A 14761-nucleotide genomic window follows, 5' to 3' on the forward strand; every position below is an offset into this window, starting at 1 on the left:
AAAGTGCTAGTATTACAAGCGTAAGCCACCATGCACGGCCTTATAATTCTTATGAACAGTAGTCTAACTATTGTTTCTGTGAACACAGTTTGAACTCAGTAAGTGACTAAATAACCAAATGATATCATCATCTAGATTAACACTACCAGTGATATTAGGTACTAACATTCATTGAGTGCTTGCTGTATGCATGGAACAGTTCTCAGTTCTTAATTTTTTGTGTCATTTAATAAGACAATGTTAAAAGGTAATTGACCCTTTTATACTGGTAAGATAATTAAGCACAGAGAGGGTGAGTGACTTGCTTGGGCTAACACAACTGGTAGCAGGGGTGGGATCAATTAAACATTATGCCCTAAATTCCTGCCAGACATAGGATCCCAGTGGCCATAATAATATCAGTAGTAATTAATACTGATTCTGTGGTATGTTGCCTTCCTGGAAAGGACATTTTCCCTTTCTGTTCATAAGCATAGAAACACACATACAGAAATAAACATACTCACATGCATGATTGATGGCATAAGCCAAGCTCCATCACCTTTGAAGGTTACTTTCCTTTTATGACCAAAGATGGCCAGACATGAGAAGACAGAAAGAAGAGTGTACTAGAGTAAGATTCTCTTTGCTTCACAACGTCCATTGATGGAAGTCTAGACAAGGGATAAGGATTTGAACCATCTTTCACATAGATGGCGCTTTTTAATCTGAAACACATGAGGAAATTTGGGAGGCTACGTAGCTATCCATTACAGGGGAGGCCTGAGGCGGCAGTAAGATTTCCGACTGAATTGGATCCCTACTTGATTGTAGTTACAGCTCATTGTCCATAACTTGGTCCAGAGCAGTACCCAGCTTCATCACAGCTTGGGAAATGTGACCATTTAGGAGTGTGTCCAATTCTCTTAATGTGACAGAAAAGGAGAGAATGGATGCTTGAAAGGAAATAAGCAGTCATGAGTTCACCTATTGACTACTTCTCTTTGTTAAAGATGAAAACTTTGGCCTAATTTTTCTTTATTCACCCTTGCATTCTGTTAGTTAGAAGCCTGCTGGAAAGTCGTCGGCAAACTTCACTGATGCTTTTAATTAAGTAAGAGTAAGTTTTGTTGATCCAAAAATAAAGAGACCCTCTATTTTCAAGTTAGAAATGTTTATGTAAAAGTGTCAAATGCTCTTTAAACTTCTTCTGGCCCATTAATCTTTTTTTTTGTCTGTGGATCTTGCTGGATTAAAAAGGTGAGATCCTGGATTTAAGGAGGTTATGGTGGGGAGAGACCCACAAGTCACCTTTTATGATACACAGAATTTTTAGAAGTACCTCAAAAAAACTCATTATATTTTACTAGACTGCCAGGGACTTCATTTTTGCAAGAAAAATCATGAGAAGGGGAAAAAAAAGAGAAAATTATGAGAAGGGTTGAGTTATTTTCATAAGTGATGGGCGGCAGTCCTTAATGAGCAGATATTTTAACTTATCTTAATGATAAAAGGTAATTTTCCCACATTTCCTAGTTTTATATCAATTTATTAGTGAGCTCAGTTTTGTTTCAAAATATGAGACTATATAAATAAACAAGTATATAAAAATCTTTCTCCATATTATTTAAATATATTTTCTAAGTTAATAAGACAAAAACCAGAAGCTCATAAAAAATAAACAAAGATATAAGCAGACAAGTCAGAAAAGAATGGTGTATAGATGTGATGATAATTCCTTCTTATTAATAACTAAAGACATAAGATAAAAAATATGGTGTGCTCTTGTTTCACAAAATATTAAAAAATTTTTAAATATACATTTCTGTATTTCAGACATCCCACTGGAAACACATTTTTGACAAAAAGAATTAAGAAACATGATATGCAGTTTTCTTAGGAAACTCCAGCAAACTAAATTAACAGCTTTTCAGCCAAAGATCTTAGACTAAGGAAATGCTATCTTTAGTTCCAAGCATTGTCTTGCTAAACCGTCTTCCACATGGAAATGGGAAACAATAATTTAAGATATTTTCCAGAATTCATTTGTAGACTTTTTATGTTAAGGACAAGAACCATATCTGCACCTTCTTGATGAATACTAATTTTTCTTAAAAACTATTGCGATGTTATTTTGTGTGCCTCATTTTTTTTCCCTACTTAAAGATATTTCTTTTCCAATTCTATTTTTTCCCCTAAAGCCTCTTCCACATGTAACTCAACAGCTGCTGCCCACTTTATCAGCTCCATTACCTAAGCAAAACTTTGCATATCCTTAAAATCTGACAAATTCCTAGCATATATTTTTGTAGTTTCTCCAATGTTTTTTAAAAACATTCATAGCTTGCGCATATGGTTATCATCAAGATTGTCTGAAATATGCCTTCATTATAAAGTTTCCCTTTTTTTTTCATTTTGCTGTCCATGTTCAATCTCAGGCTTTTAAGTTATGTGTATAAAATATGCTCTCTATAGACATTTTCATTGTGGGTATCAAGATTAATATGTTAGGAAAAGAATTATGATAATTTACCCTTTTATCTTGATGGGATCTATTACTAAAGCAGTTATTTGAATTACGATTTAAAATGAGATAGACTTTTTAAAAACTGTTTTAAATTTTACTAAATAGGGAACCAGGGAAAAAGGATTCAATTATTTAAAAATTATTATAATAGTATATAATCCCCTACAAATTACACATTGACACTTATAAGGCTACTTAACATTGTTGTCTCTCTAGTGTTTTCTTTAGAAAGCTTTTTTTCTCCTTAAGTTGAGATTTCTGAAGCCATTTGGCATTATTTTTCCATTGTCTTTTTATGTGTGTTTTTGCACCGACTCATTCCTCCCACATACCAGATCTCACACATTTTAACATGTCCATGCTGGATTATTTTGACACCCCCTTTCCCATTTTGTGAATTTTGTATCAAGGAGAATGAATGAAGAGTGATCATCTGTTAGGCGGATTTTTAATAGCCGCCCACACTACTATGGTAACATACGTGGGGTATATAATCCAGTCAGCCTGTTTCTGACTTCTTGGTTCTTGTTAGAATCATATGTTACCTTTTTTTTGATAGGAATTCTTCTGCTGTCTCAAGCCCTTATGTTTCATTGTTTTGCTTATTTATTGCTAATATTCCTTTTCTTGCAACATTAAATCAGCAGCAGCATCCGTAGCAGGGTCCTTCGATGCAAGCAAGGGACAGTGCTTGGGGAAGAAGATGGCTCTTACAGGGAATGTTAAAATGGAGAGAGCATCTGAAATTTCAGGATGCTTAAAGATAAAAAACAAAAAACAAACAAAAAAACCTGTGATTGTGTGGAGGGAGGAGTGTAAGAAGCTGCCTTGGGACTCATTGGCTTGCTTTTCCAAGGAGACACCTTCTTGCTAGCCCCACCCACTGGAGGAAAGGTAGCAAGGCCAGCGACCTGCTCCAGCCTCCTTGTTCAGTGGACTTCTATAGACGGATGATATTTGCCAGGACTTAATTGCATCAGCAGGATGTTTTTAACAGGATATCCTTGGCTAAAAGAATGCTTATAGCAAATCAACCCTGGGCCTATGGATTTAAGAGGTAGGAAAATGCCCATAAACCACAGACCACTTTGGGGGTATAAAAGGAAGATGTTTCATAAGTTAAAAATTCTCTTTTCTGTGAGTAACAATCAGCAGAGCCTCTCCCGCACCTCACCTGTTATTCTTGGCCAGGAAAACTATGTTTTTAATGCAGGAAGGAGGGACCTGGGGAGTGTCATGGGATCTGGACTTGGTTACCTGAAACCCTTGATTGCTCCTATCCTTGAAAATATTAGTAAAGCTTGAAAGCATGTGAGACCTCTGATTGATGGCATCTGATTCTATAATTAGAAAGTATGTGTTAGCTCAGATTATTATGTTCCCCCCCATAATGTACACATCATTCAGGCCAGCCTCCTGGGTTATTTTCTCTCACAGGGATGCCCATGATATAGAATGAGGGATATAAAATACAAATTTAGGACTAGTCTCAAGAACTCTGATTCATAGGATGTACAGTTAGCATTTCTTACAGGTTCTCATAACTTCCCTCTGAAACAGTAGGTACAGGAAAAAAAAAAAAAAAGAAAAAACAAAAGTCTAAACTACTGAAAAGCAAAACTTCACATTTTGCCAAAATATGGAATAATTTGATTTAGCTCCAAAGCTGATGGAATTAGGTAGCCTGTATATGTTAATCCACCCTTGCCCATGGCTAAGAGAGTCAGGAGATGCACTAAACAGAAAATCAGACTTTTGTATTTGTACAGCATGGATGGTATTCTCAAACCCAAGCTCTCTGCTGTATATTGCAACTCACAGAAAACAAATAGGGAAGAAGTGGCATGTGGGAAAGGGAGGGACAGGGAAAGGGAGGGACAGGGAAAAGGAGGGACAAATGTGGTTTCTACTGGGACCTTGGGGGCCTGCATAGCGGGGGCCTGTGAAAATTGTTGTTTTGTATGTATCACTTTATATGGTGAGACTATCGTATAACTTGGCTGTGGAGATAGGAAAATACCACATATCAATCCAATAAAAACAGGCTGAGTGAGAGATGATGCTGAGCATGACACGTCAGTCTTCCCTTCAGTATTCAATCTGAGAAGGGGGATGGTTGACCCAGCCCCCGTGTGCACGCAAGTAGCAGAGGATGACAAATGTAAGGTCCGCATGGCTACATTCACATTTGGAGATGCATAAACAACAAAGCAAAACAACAAACCTCCAAATAACCAAAGCAACTACCAAGGACAACACGAAAAGATTAACATATTGCCAGACAGCGCTGTCTGGTTTCTCATACCCTTTTTTTTCCCCGTACCCTGGATATTGCCAGTGTGGTGGGTGAAAAATAATATTGTTGTACTGATTTGCATTTATCAAATTGTGCCTAGCTCCTTATGTTTTTGTTGATCATTTTTATTACTTCATCTGTGAGATGCCTGTTTGCCAGTTTTTCTATAGGGTTATTGGTCTTTTTCTTATTGACTTATAGCGCTTTGGGAGGCCAAGGTGGGCAGATCACCTTGAGGTCAGGAGTTCGAGACCAGCTTGACCAACATGATGAAACCCTATCTCTATTAAAAATACAAAAATTAGCCGGGTGTGGTGGTGGGCGCCTGTAATCACAGATACTCAGGAAGCTGAGGCAGGAGAATCACTTGAACACGGGAGGCAGATTGCAGCGAGCTGAGATCACCCCCACTGCACTCCAGCCTGGGCGACAGAGCGAGATTCCATGTCAAAAAAAAAAAAAAATCTTTTTAATTAAGGAAGGATAGCCTCCTGTCTGGTATAGATGTTACAAATACTTCTCCATAGTTGATTATTTGCCTTTTGGTTTCAGACAAATATTTTAAATTGTAATATGATTACATTTGTCAGTATTTTCTTTTTTAAGTAACATTTGATTTTTGTATAACTTGCATTATAAGCTTTCTTTACTCAATGCTATTATGGTTTTATTTTGTGTATTTTTCTCTCTCTTTGGGAAAGAAATAACAGTAAAAAAAGCTTTAGAAGGCCAATTTGGCAATATCTTTCAACATTTAAAATAAATATTAATTAAAATTTGTGAAAAAATATTTATTGAGCCTGTGTACTATGCCGGTCATTTTTTTAGGTTCTTGATTGTTATTGCTTGGGGTGTGTCTTGTGAAAGGAAAATAAAATGTTGGGGCCACAAACACTGTGGCAAAGGGAAACATTAAGCTTGAAAACCAAGCCATACAAAAAGCTACCTTTCCTTTTGTTCCTAAACAGATAGCTGCAAGATAGAAGGCCACGGATCTCCCCAAGTGGCCTCCCTCACTCTGACAATGTAAACTAACCGCTTATCTTCACTGGCACTGGACAAGACAAATGCATATTTGACTTCTTCCTCTACTTTATGTTTACTTTATCTTATGTAAAATGTAGACTTATGCGCGGGCGTGGTGGTTCCCGCCTGTAATTCTAGCACTTTGGGAGGCCAAGGCAGGCAGATCACTTGAGATCAGGAGTTCCAGAGCAGCCAGGCCAACATGATGAAACCCCATCTCTACTCAAAATACAAAAATTAACAGGTCATGGTGGCATGTGCCAGTAGTCCCAGCTACTCAAGAAGCTGAAGCAGGAGAAATCACTTGAGCCCAGGAGGCAGAGGTTGCAGTGAGCCAAGATCGCACCACTGCACTCCAGCCTGGGCGATAGAGTGAGACTCTGTCTCAAAAAAAAAAAAAAAAAAAATGCAGATTTGCTGAGCATGAGACAAATGCATGATTGACTGTTCCTTTACCCCCTCTTTCCACATGCAACACGTGGATTCAGAATTAAGTGAACACTAATCAAAGCCTCACAAAAATGTGACACCTCGCCTCACTACATATACCTACCCACCCTCCCCTTGTGTTTTCTCTATCTCTTTCCCCTCTTGCCCACTTTTTCCTCTTTTAAATGTGGAAGCCCTAAAAACCCTCTTAGGAAAAATGTGGGGCACAGATCCCATGGTGGCTTGTGTCCCTGTGGCTTTTTCCTAGGCATGCCCTCAAACTTGGCAAAATAATCCTCCAAATTGATTGAGACCTGTCTCAGACACTTCTTTGGTTTACAGTCGCATGGAATTGATGATGTCAGTGGTGAGAGGGAAAAGTAAAATACACTTCATAAACAAGGGATTTTTATATTCTGCTACAAGGTGATAAGTATGATGGAGAAAGGAAGAAGAGCAGGTGAAGGAAGTTGGTTGGAGAATTCCATGCTACCTGGGTAGGTTTACAATTGTAAATATAGTGGTCAGAGTAGGTCTCATCAAGAAAGTGTCATTTTGGCAAAGGCTTGAAGGAGATGAAGGGATGAGGCAGGGAAAGAGCACCAAGCAAATACGACAGCTCGTGCAAGCATCTTGAAGCAGGAACATGCCTGGCCTATTTTAGGAGAAGCAAGTTGGCTGGTGTGGCCGGATTGAATAGGTAGATGAATAGTGGGAGATGGGGCTGATGATATAAGGGTATCAAATCACGCAGCACTATGGGCTACTGCAAGGATTGGACTTTCATTCTGAATGAAATGGGAACCTTTGCAGGGTTGTGAACAAAGCCATGATCAATCTGTTTATATCTTAAAGGATTACCTGCTACTACTTTGGGAAAGAGAGCCACTTACTGAACAGAAATATATGACCTTATGTGTATAACACAGTGTCTTTGCATAGATGCATTCTTTTTCCATATATAAGTATTAAAACATGTGAGTATATATGCATAGAAAAAATTCTGGGAGGACACAGTGGGTGATTCTGTTTGTTTACAAATCATCTTTTTATAGATGTGAATCTTCCTGTAGTAAACACTTGTCTTGAAAGTTCAGATTGTTATTATAAAGCGTATAGTCAACTTGAAATGACACAAGAACAATGCATAGAAAGAAATTCAGCAATATATGTCGCACTTATTTGCAATGACATATGTCTATAATCTTACTTATGCAGAAGAGTTAGTAAATTTTCTACAGAAAATGCTAGCAGTTTGTTTCCATTAGAACCAGTTTGCCATATACTTATGTATATATAAAGTAACTTTTAGGGAAAAATGCAATTAAAAAGTTATGTTGTATTTTAGTAAGGAGAGAAAAGTGTGTTTGCTCTCATTTTATTGATAATGAGCAGGATAATGATACCTAACATTTATTTATCACCTGCAAGGTGACAGGCATTATGCTCTTGCCTTATTTGCATTACCTCGTTTAACTCTCACCATCCTTCTAGGGTACAGGTGCAGCATTCACTATCATTATGAATATGAGGAGATAAGGCTGAGACAGTTGATGTGAATTTCCAGGTAGAAGATATTGTTTTTTGAAATCAAACCGGTACTGACACCTTTATTCTTTTTTTGTTGTTTTTTTTGAGATGGGGTCTTGCTCTGTTTCCCAGGCTAGAGTGCAGTGGCGTGATCTTAGTTTACTGCAACCTCCGCCTCCAGAGTTCAAGCCATTCTCCTGCCTCAGACTCCCAAGTAGCTGGGACTACAGGCACACACCACCACGTCCGGCTAGTTTTTGTATTTTTAGTAGAGACAGTGTTTCACCATGTTGGCCTAGCTAGTCTCTAACTCCTGGCCTCAGGGGATCCACCTGCCTCAACCTCCCAAAGTGCTGGGATTACACGCTTGAGTCACCATGCCCAGCGAGACTTGAACCAAGACTTGATTCTCAGAAATGGTATATAAATCAAATCTTACTACTTTACATAAAAGAGTATTTCTTATCTTCCTTGTATATTGAATACAAACATTTAAACGTGTTTAAAAATTGGTTTTAAGGAACTTTTTTGTCTTTATCAAATTAAAAACTTTACTTACTCCCCAAAATTTTATATAAAGTTAATAAAAAATAAACTCAATTTGTTTACTCCTTTAGTTTTATTTCTTTTTCTTGCTCCTGGCTGGGAGCATTTCCAAACTTGTCTCTCTTTTCTGTATTCCTTTGCTGTGTGAACTTCCTTGTTTCTGCATAATATCATCTACTTGTTTAGCTCTCAAAATCTGTATAGATATAGCCACAGCTTAGCATAAAACATCAGTTTGGTGTGTTAACATGACCTCAAATTATGCCTGTCCTGAATAGAATTCATCATTTTCTTTATCACTCCACTTCCTGCCCTTCTTGATTTGCTTATTTTTGTCAGTTTTTTGACATCTAAACTTGAAAGGGGAGAAAAGTTTATTCACTCCTCTTTCATTTCCTGCAATCAGTCACCTTCAGATGTTTGGTCTCTCTTACATATTCCCACTTTTGTCACCATCTTCATACATATAATCCTAGTTCAGGTTATTACATTATCTGTAAGAACCTTCTAATTAATTTCCCTGCTATCAGAATATCTCCTGATTTTCAATACAACCAGTTCTTGACTGAACTTATGTTTTCTTAAAGAGTAGTTTTCTTATGTCACTCATCATTTTTCACCCTAACTACTTTATTGTTCCTCCGTGAATAGAGTTAAAATCACTTTATTTGGGATACATGGCTTATTATGCCAATGATCTATGCCGATATTCCTATTAAACCTTTTTCACAGGGTGCTAAAATGGAAGTTTGAACTGAAAAGCAGGGGATAATAGCTAACATATTCCAAGGCGGCCTTAAGTAGTATTTTCAAAATAAGGGAGGAAAAACCTCTTGCCAATGTATAGGACATGAAATATATTATATTTTTGAGATGGGGAGAGGAGTTTTGACAATTTTTTTTTTAAGAAGTGTATATTTTGTACTATGAGTCTCATCTTCCTCACGCCTTCATTTGCCCCCAAAACTTGGTGTTAAACCTTCTGTCCAAGTCAGAAGAGAAGGATCCTAACATCAATTGAGAAGCTTAACATATGTCCCTATCATTTGGAGGGCTGGATAGACTGGTGTCTAAGACACCTGAGAAATCTAAGTGATTTCTGGCCTAGGCAGCCCAAGATTTGGGAAGTTATTTCACCACCCTGGTTTATTGGGGCATAGGATGTGTAAGCATTGCAATGGACTGTGTATGAGAGTGAACCAGCAAGGGTCATAATACATGTTATTTAAAGCTGTCTGAGGGAGAGGTTGGCAAGCCAACACCTCGGGCCAAGCCCCATTGCCTCTTTGTAAATTTTGGAGCACAGCCATGCTCATTCATTTATGGATTGCATATGGCTGCTTCGGGCTGTAGAAGTAGAGTAGTTGCTACAGAGACCATCTGGCCCACAAAGCCGAAAATATTTATTATCTGGCCTTGTACAGAAAAAGTTGTTAAACTCTGGTTTGGAGAGGTAGGCAGATTTCAGCAGAAAAAGTGTGAAATTATTGTTTGATTTCTTAGGCCAGAGAAAGGGGAAAGCAAAAATAACTAGAATAGAGAAGCAATCATCCTGGTTATGGGAGGTCGTGTAGAAGGGCGCTAAAGACAGACATTTAGAAGCCTAGTTAATATGAAAAGAGCACACCTGCTTGATATATATTCCATGTCCTGTGGTTATAACATTAGCTCATCATAGTCTCAGTCAGGTCCAGTGCTTGTTAGATCCCTTTCTTCTTCCTTTCCATTCACCAGCCTAGTAAGGTTGAGAGAGTGAATTACGTACCAGACTGAGAAGAGGAGTAACAGCAGGAGGGGACAAAGAAGATGAGCTTACCTGGGAACACCTGCACCCCTGCCCAGCTTTAAAGCTGGTTCAAAGCTTTTATTATTACATGAGTTTCATCATTTTTATTATTAAAAGGAGATAGCATTTTGCAACTTAGAGACTTCGAAATTTGTGTAGCCTAAGAGTAACCAGAGAAGACATATGGTAGAAACACCTTTATTCAAGGGTCAGGGAAACCAGTGATGTGCGGTAGCAGAATTCCACTGGCTTGAGAGAGCTGGTTGTTAAATATTCAGGAACTCTAGGACCCTGCGATTAGAACATCTGTAGCTTGAAATTGGCCACAGTGGACATATTTATGCCACAGAAACTGATAAATGCTGCCAATCAGGACTGTTTCCCCCCAGAAAATCAGAGTCAGTTTATTAGCGCATCATTGGTCCATGACATGCCCCAGGGACTACTCTGAAAGTGTAGTGAAAGTTGAAAAGGGTGGGCTTTTTGTTATACCCCATGAACTCTTCATGTTTGATCCAAGGGTAGTACTAGGTTCCTCTTCTTTTGATTTACATTTTGGTGTCATTATCACTGTACTGTAAATACACTTATGATTATTTCTTATTAAATATGTTGTTTAACCTGTTTTGTTCAAAGAAATGTTGATCTCTCTCTGTTTGCCCTATACAAATCCTGTCAACTTTTGTGACTCACCATGGACTGTACCTTTTTCTCGAATCTTTTCAGATTACTGCAGCTTAAATTGAATTCTCTTTATTGTTCTTCCTTTAGTACTTGTGTTTCATTGTGTAAAACCATAAGCAACCATGGCATTAACACTTTTTGTCCTCCGTATTTTCTCCCTTTACCTATATTGTATGCTGAGGGAAGGTAGGAATCACAACTTCTTTCATTCTTCTATCATGTCAGTTCCATGTTCATAGTTACCATTAAGCAATTTATTTATAAACAAATATATTAATAACTGTTTACTCAAGAATAAATATGGTAAACTTACTCTATATTTAACACTGGCATTTCTCTACCTTCTAAATTATCGGGACGATTAAATCAGATAATACCTGTGAAATTTTGAAAAGTATGACTACTTATCCAAATGCGCCAGTTGGATAAAGGACCTGAAAATATTTGGACTGTCTTAGCAACCACTGATATGTGTTTGACTAAAGCTAAATTTGCCTTTTTCAGTCAAGGCACCTCTTTTCTCTGTTGTCACATAATCGTTGATGACTACTAGCTAATTGGTGATATTTTCTGACCTATCTTTCCTGATAATAAAATAACTTGTATTAACACCATTTTTTCTTTCAGTTACTATTTCTGAGTTATAGTAAGACCCGATTAAGTTGGCTATGAGCTAGTTGCCCTCTTTTTTTTTCTTTGTGGTCTGCCTCTAGTGGCAAAATGCAGTGATCAGGATTATACAGGGAGCATCCTGGTTCAAGAGCGATGGGAAAACAAAATCACTGTGTGCTCTTGTGGATAGGGTATGTAAGAGAACAAATCAATAAAGCTGGCTTACTCTCATTTTCTAGTGATTATTCTTGCAAAGACAAAGCCCAATACAGTATGAGAAAAACAATCTTTTGTTATGTGGTTCATAACAAATTTATTTGATTTGTTTTCACAGAGTCTATTTTTAGTCGATGTGAAACAAAGCCTCAGTGATAGTTCTATATAAAAATAGCTTTTAAATTTTTGTTGAAATATCCTTCCTTTGTTGAGATCTTCTTCTTTATCCTTGTAGGAATATAAAGATTCTATTTGCTGGAACCAGCTAAGGCAACTTTCCTATAAAAACCCCTTTGATGATACAAACTTCTTCCTCAAAATTTATCCCTAGATCAGGTATCTTTTCTTTTACACTGTCTTTTTTTTTTTTACTTTGGAAAACTTGAGGATTTTCAGTCTATGTGTGGTGATTTTTTTTTTTATGTGTTCAAATTAAAGCCAGGGGAATGAGTAACACTAGCCTTCAGAGACTGGTAGGATACTGGCAGTCTTCTCATCAATTTCACTTTGCAGATGAGGATATAGAAGACAAAGGTATATGAATAATCTAGGCATGTTCAAGGTCAGATAAGTTTGAAATAGATTGCCCCATTCATAGGCATGACATTATTAGTATGTCGGGATTTGTGTATGAATGGTAATAGGGCATCTGCTGTGGACAAATTATTTAGAATCTCTAGTTTGTTTAAAATAAATTGCATTTTAAAAAATTATCACTAGACAAATGGAAACTTGACACATGTTTTCATAAATTACATAGTAATAAGTGATATTATATATAACATGATAACTATGGCCAAATAGTTATTTAGTTAATATATTCTTTTTTCTGTATTTACTATATTTACTGTTTTTCTCTGCTCACATTCAGTCTTTACATTCACTTCTTCCCTGCTTCCTATTGACCTTAAAAAACCTTTACTACTCAACATTGTAGGAGATGAAGAATATATTTTCCTCACCCATCGTAGGTTTATGGCTGAGGTCCCTATAACAAAAGACAGATTAAGAAGGAAAAAGCATACAAACTTATTTAATACACCTTTTATGTGACACAGGAGCCTTCGTAAGTAAATGAAGACCCAAAGAAATGGATATATGTTTATCTTTTGTGCTAGGTTTGATGAAGAAGTAGTCATAATGATTGGATATCAAGTATGATCTAATAGTAATACACTAGAAGAAACAGAGCAAGCCGGTTGGTTCAGTTTTCTCTCTGTGCTCCGGTGCCTTCAGATAAGAAGATATTCCCTTCTCACATTTATGACCTGTTTCAGGAGAGAAGGGCAAGAGAAGGTCAGAGTAACTTTCCTGCTTCTGCTGTTTTCTCAAATGTCGAGGTGTCATAGTTTGGAGTAGCATGTCCTGAACTCCTATCCACAGTTTTGATTTTTGATGCAGAAGATGGGAATGACTATGCATGACTATTGAATAGACTTAGGATTTGTGGAACATCAGAGGACAGAGATGTAGAGGCAAGCTCATTTGAACTATGTCTAGAAGGTCTGCTACTTCAAACAGATGTGGTTTTGAGACCAGCAATTTAATGAGAGACAAGGAGAGTCTAGGAATAAAGTGAATTTAGTTGGGATTGAGATTAGAAAAGAGCACAAATACAATTAGAGGATTCTAGTGGGAACAAGTCGTTTTGTGTGTATGCATGTGTATGTGAATCTGATTGGAGGTGGAAGAATGGCATGTAAGAGAAAAAAAAAACAGTGTTCTGAGGCAGCAGGTGTTTTGTAAGACAGACCAGGAAGAGGTGGTATGGCAGCCAGGAAGCTACCATGGTACACCAGAGAAGCCAAATTATTCTTGAGGCACCCACTGAGCTTGCCAGCTGCAATGGCTAAGAGGTAAGTTTTACTTATGAGGTTTAAGGAGAAATGCTAGCTCTTTAACTGGAATGGCCACAGGTCATTTGTCCTTGTGGCAGATGGCTGGTCTTCTGTGACTCTAAAGGTAATTTTACCTATTAACAGAATCTGAAAGACAAAATTTGCTTTTGTTGATGTCATAAATGCTTTTCACTTTCGTCTGTTTCAATGGTTGATAATGTTCCTCACATCTGTAGCTGAGATTTCCCAACTTAATTTGGGTTCTCATCACGGTAGAATTCCATCCAAGTCAATTGCAGCATCTGCACCCACGGCTCTGAGAAGAGAAAGATGTGCTTGATGGTGTCCCCAAGTTTGCAGTATCAGATGGGACTCATTAGAATTACAAGGAAATGAAATAAAGAAAGGTAAACTGGATTTCAAAGAGTCTAAGTGTGGCTGCTGTTGCGCGGAGGTGGTGACATGCAGACGTGTAAGCTTGGAAGCTATGCAAGAAACAGAGCTGTGTGTCTGAATATCACCATGGTTACGGTCTATAAAAAATAATGAGGAGAGAAAAATAAGAGCACTGGGGTTTGAAGGCTTGTTTTCTAAAATTGGTTTTTATCTATTTGATAAAATGAAAAGATCCTGTGGTTTGCATTATCTTGACTAAATCAAAAGCCAAAACCAAATTATAAATTTCTCCTTAAATGCTCACTGCTAAACATTCAAGAATGTTTGTGCTGTCTTTCCCTCCCCTCGACATCATGAATCTTAGGTTTAATGAATCATTGTGAGACATTAAGTCATCCTCTAATCTGAGGCTGAGCTACAATCAAAATTCAGTGATGACTTTGTATCTTTCACCCACTGCTTCTTAGGCTTGTTGTCACTGATGCAGTGACATCGTTCTTGAATTTCAATGCTTCTTGCATCCAGCTGTGGCCATTGATTCACTCATTGAATTTGATGGTGGTAAGCACAATAAGAAAGATGACTTAATGGGCCTTAAATGTTCACTCTTATTGAAGCCATTCTGCAATTTTCATTACCAAGAGAAGTCCCTGCTGCAATGTTATTCTTTTGACTTCCCAAATGCTTCTGGTAAGCAAAGATACAGGGAAATGCGGTCCACACCAGCTGTCTCAATCTAATTGAGAAAGAAACTAAATGCTGATATTTAGTAAAAGTCTACTAAAATGCTCTTTTTTCCTTAATGACAAAAGGACAAAAGGCATTGCATCTTCACAATTAAAGGGAAGCATGAAGATTGATAATTTTCCAAAATTAGCATTCTTAGACAGTATGAA

The 14761-nt window shown here is 37.5% G+C and overlaps 1 protein-coding gene across 1 annotated transcript in view; it reads left to right on the forward strand.

Annotated features, from left to right (window-relative positions):
* The window catches only part of GPM6A (glycoprotein M6A), a 368770-nt gene that overhangs the window by 82043 nt on the left and 271966 nt on the right, over positions 1-14761 (forward strand). The gene's annotated exons all lie outside the window — the stretch shown is intronic.

This window comes from Macaca thibetana, chromosome 5 (genome assembly GCF_024542745.1).
Source record: "Macaca thibetana thibetana isolate TM-01 chromosome 5, ASM2454274v1, whole genome shotgun sequence".
Lineage (NCBI taxonomy): Eukaryota > Metazoa > Chordata > Mammalia > Primates > Cercopithecidae > Macaca > Macaca thibetana.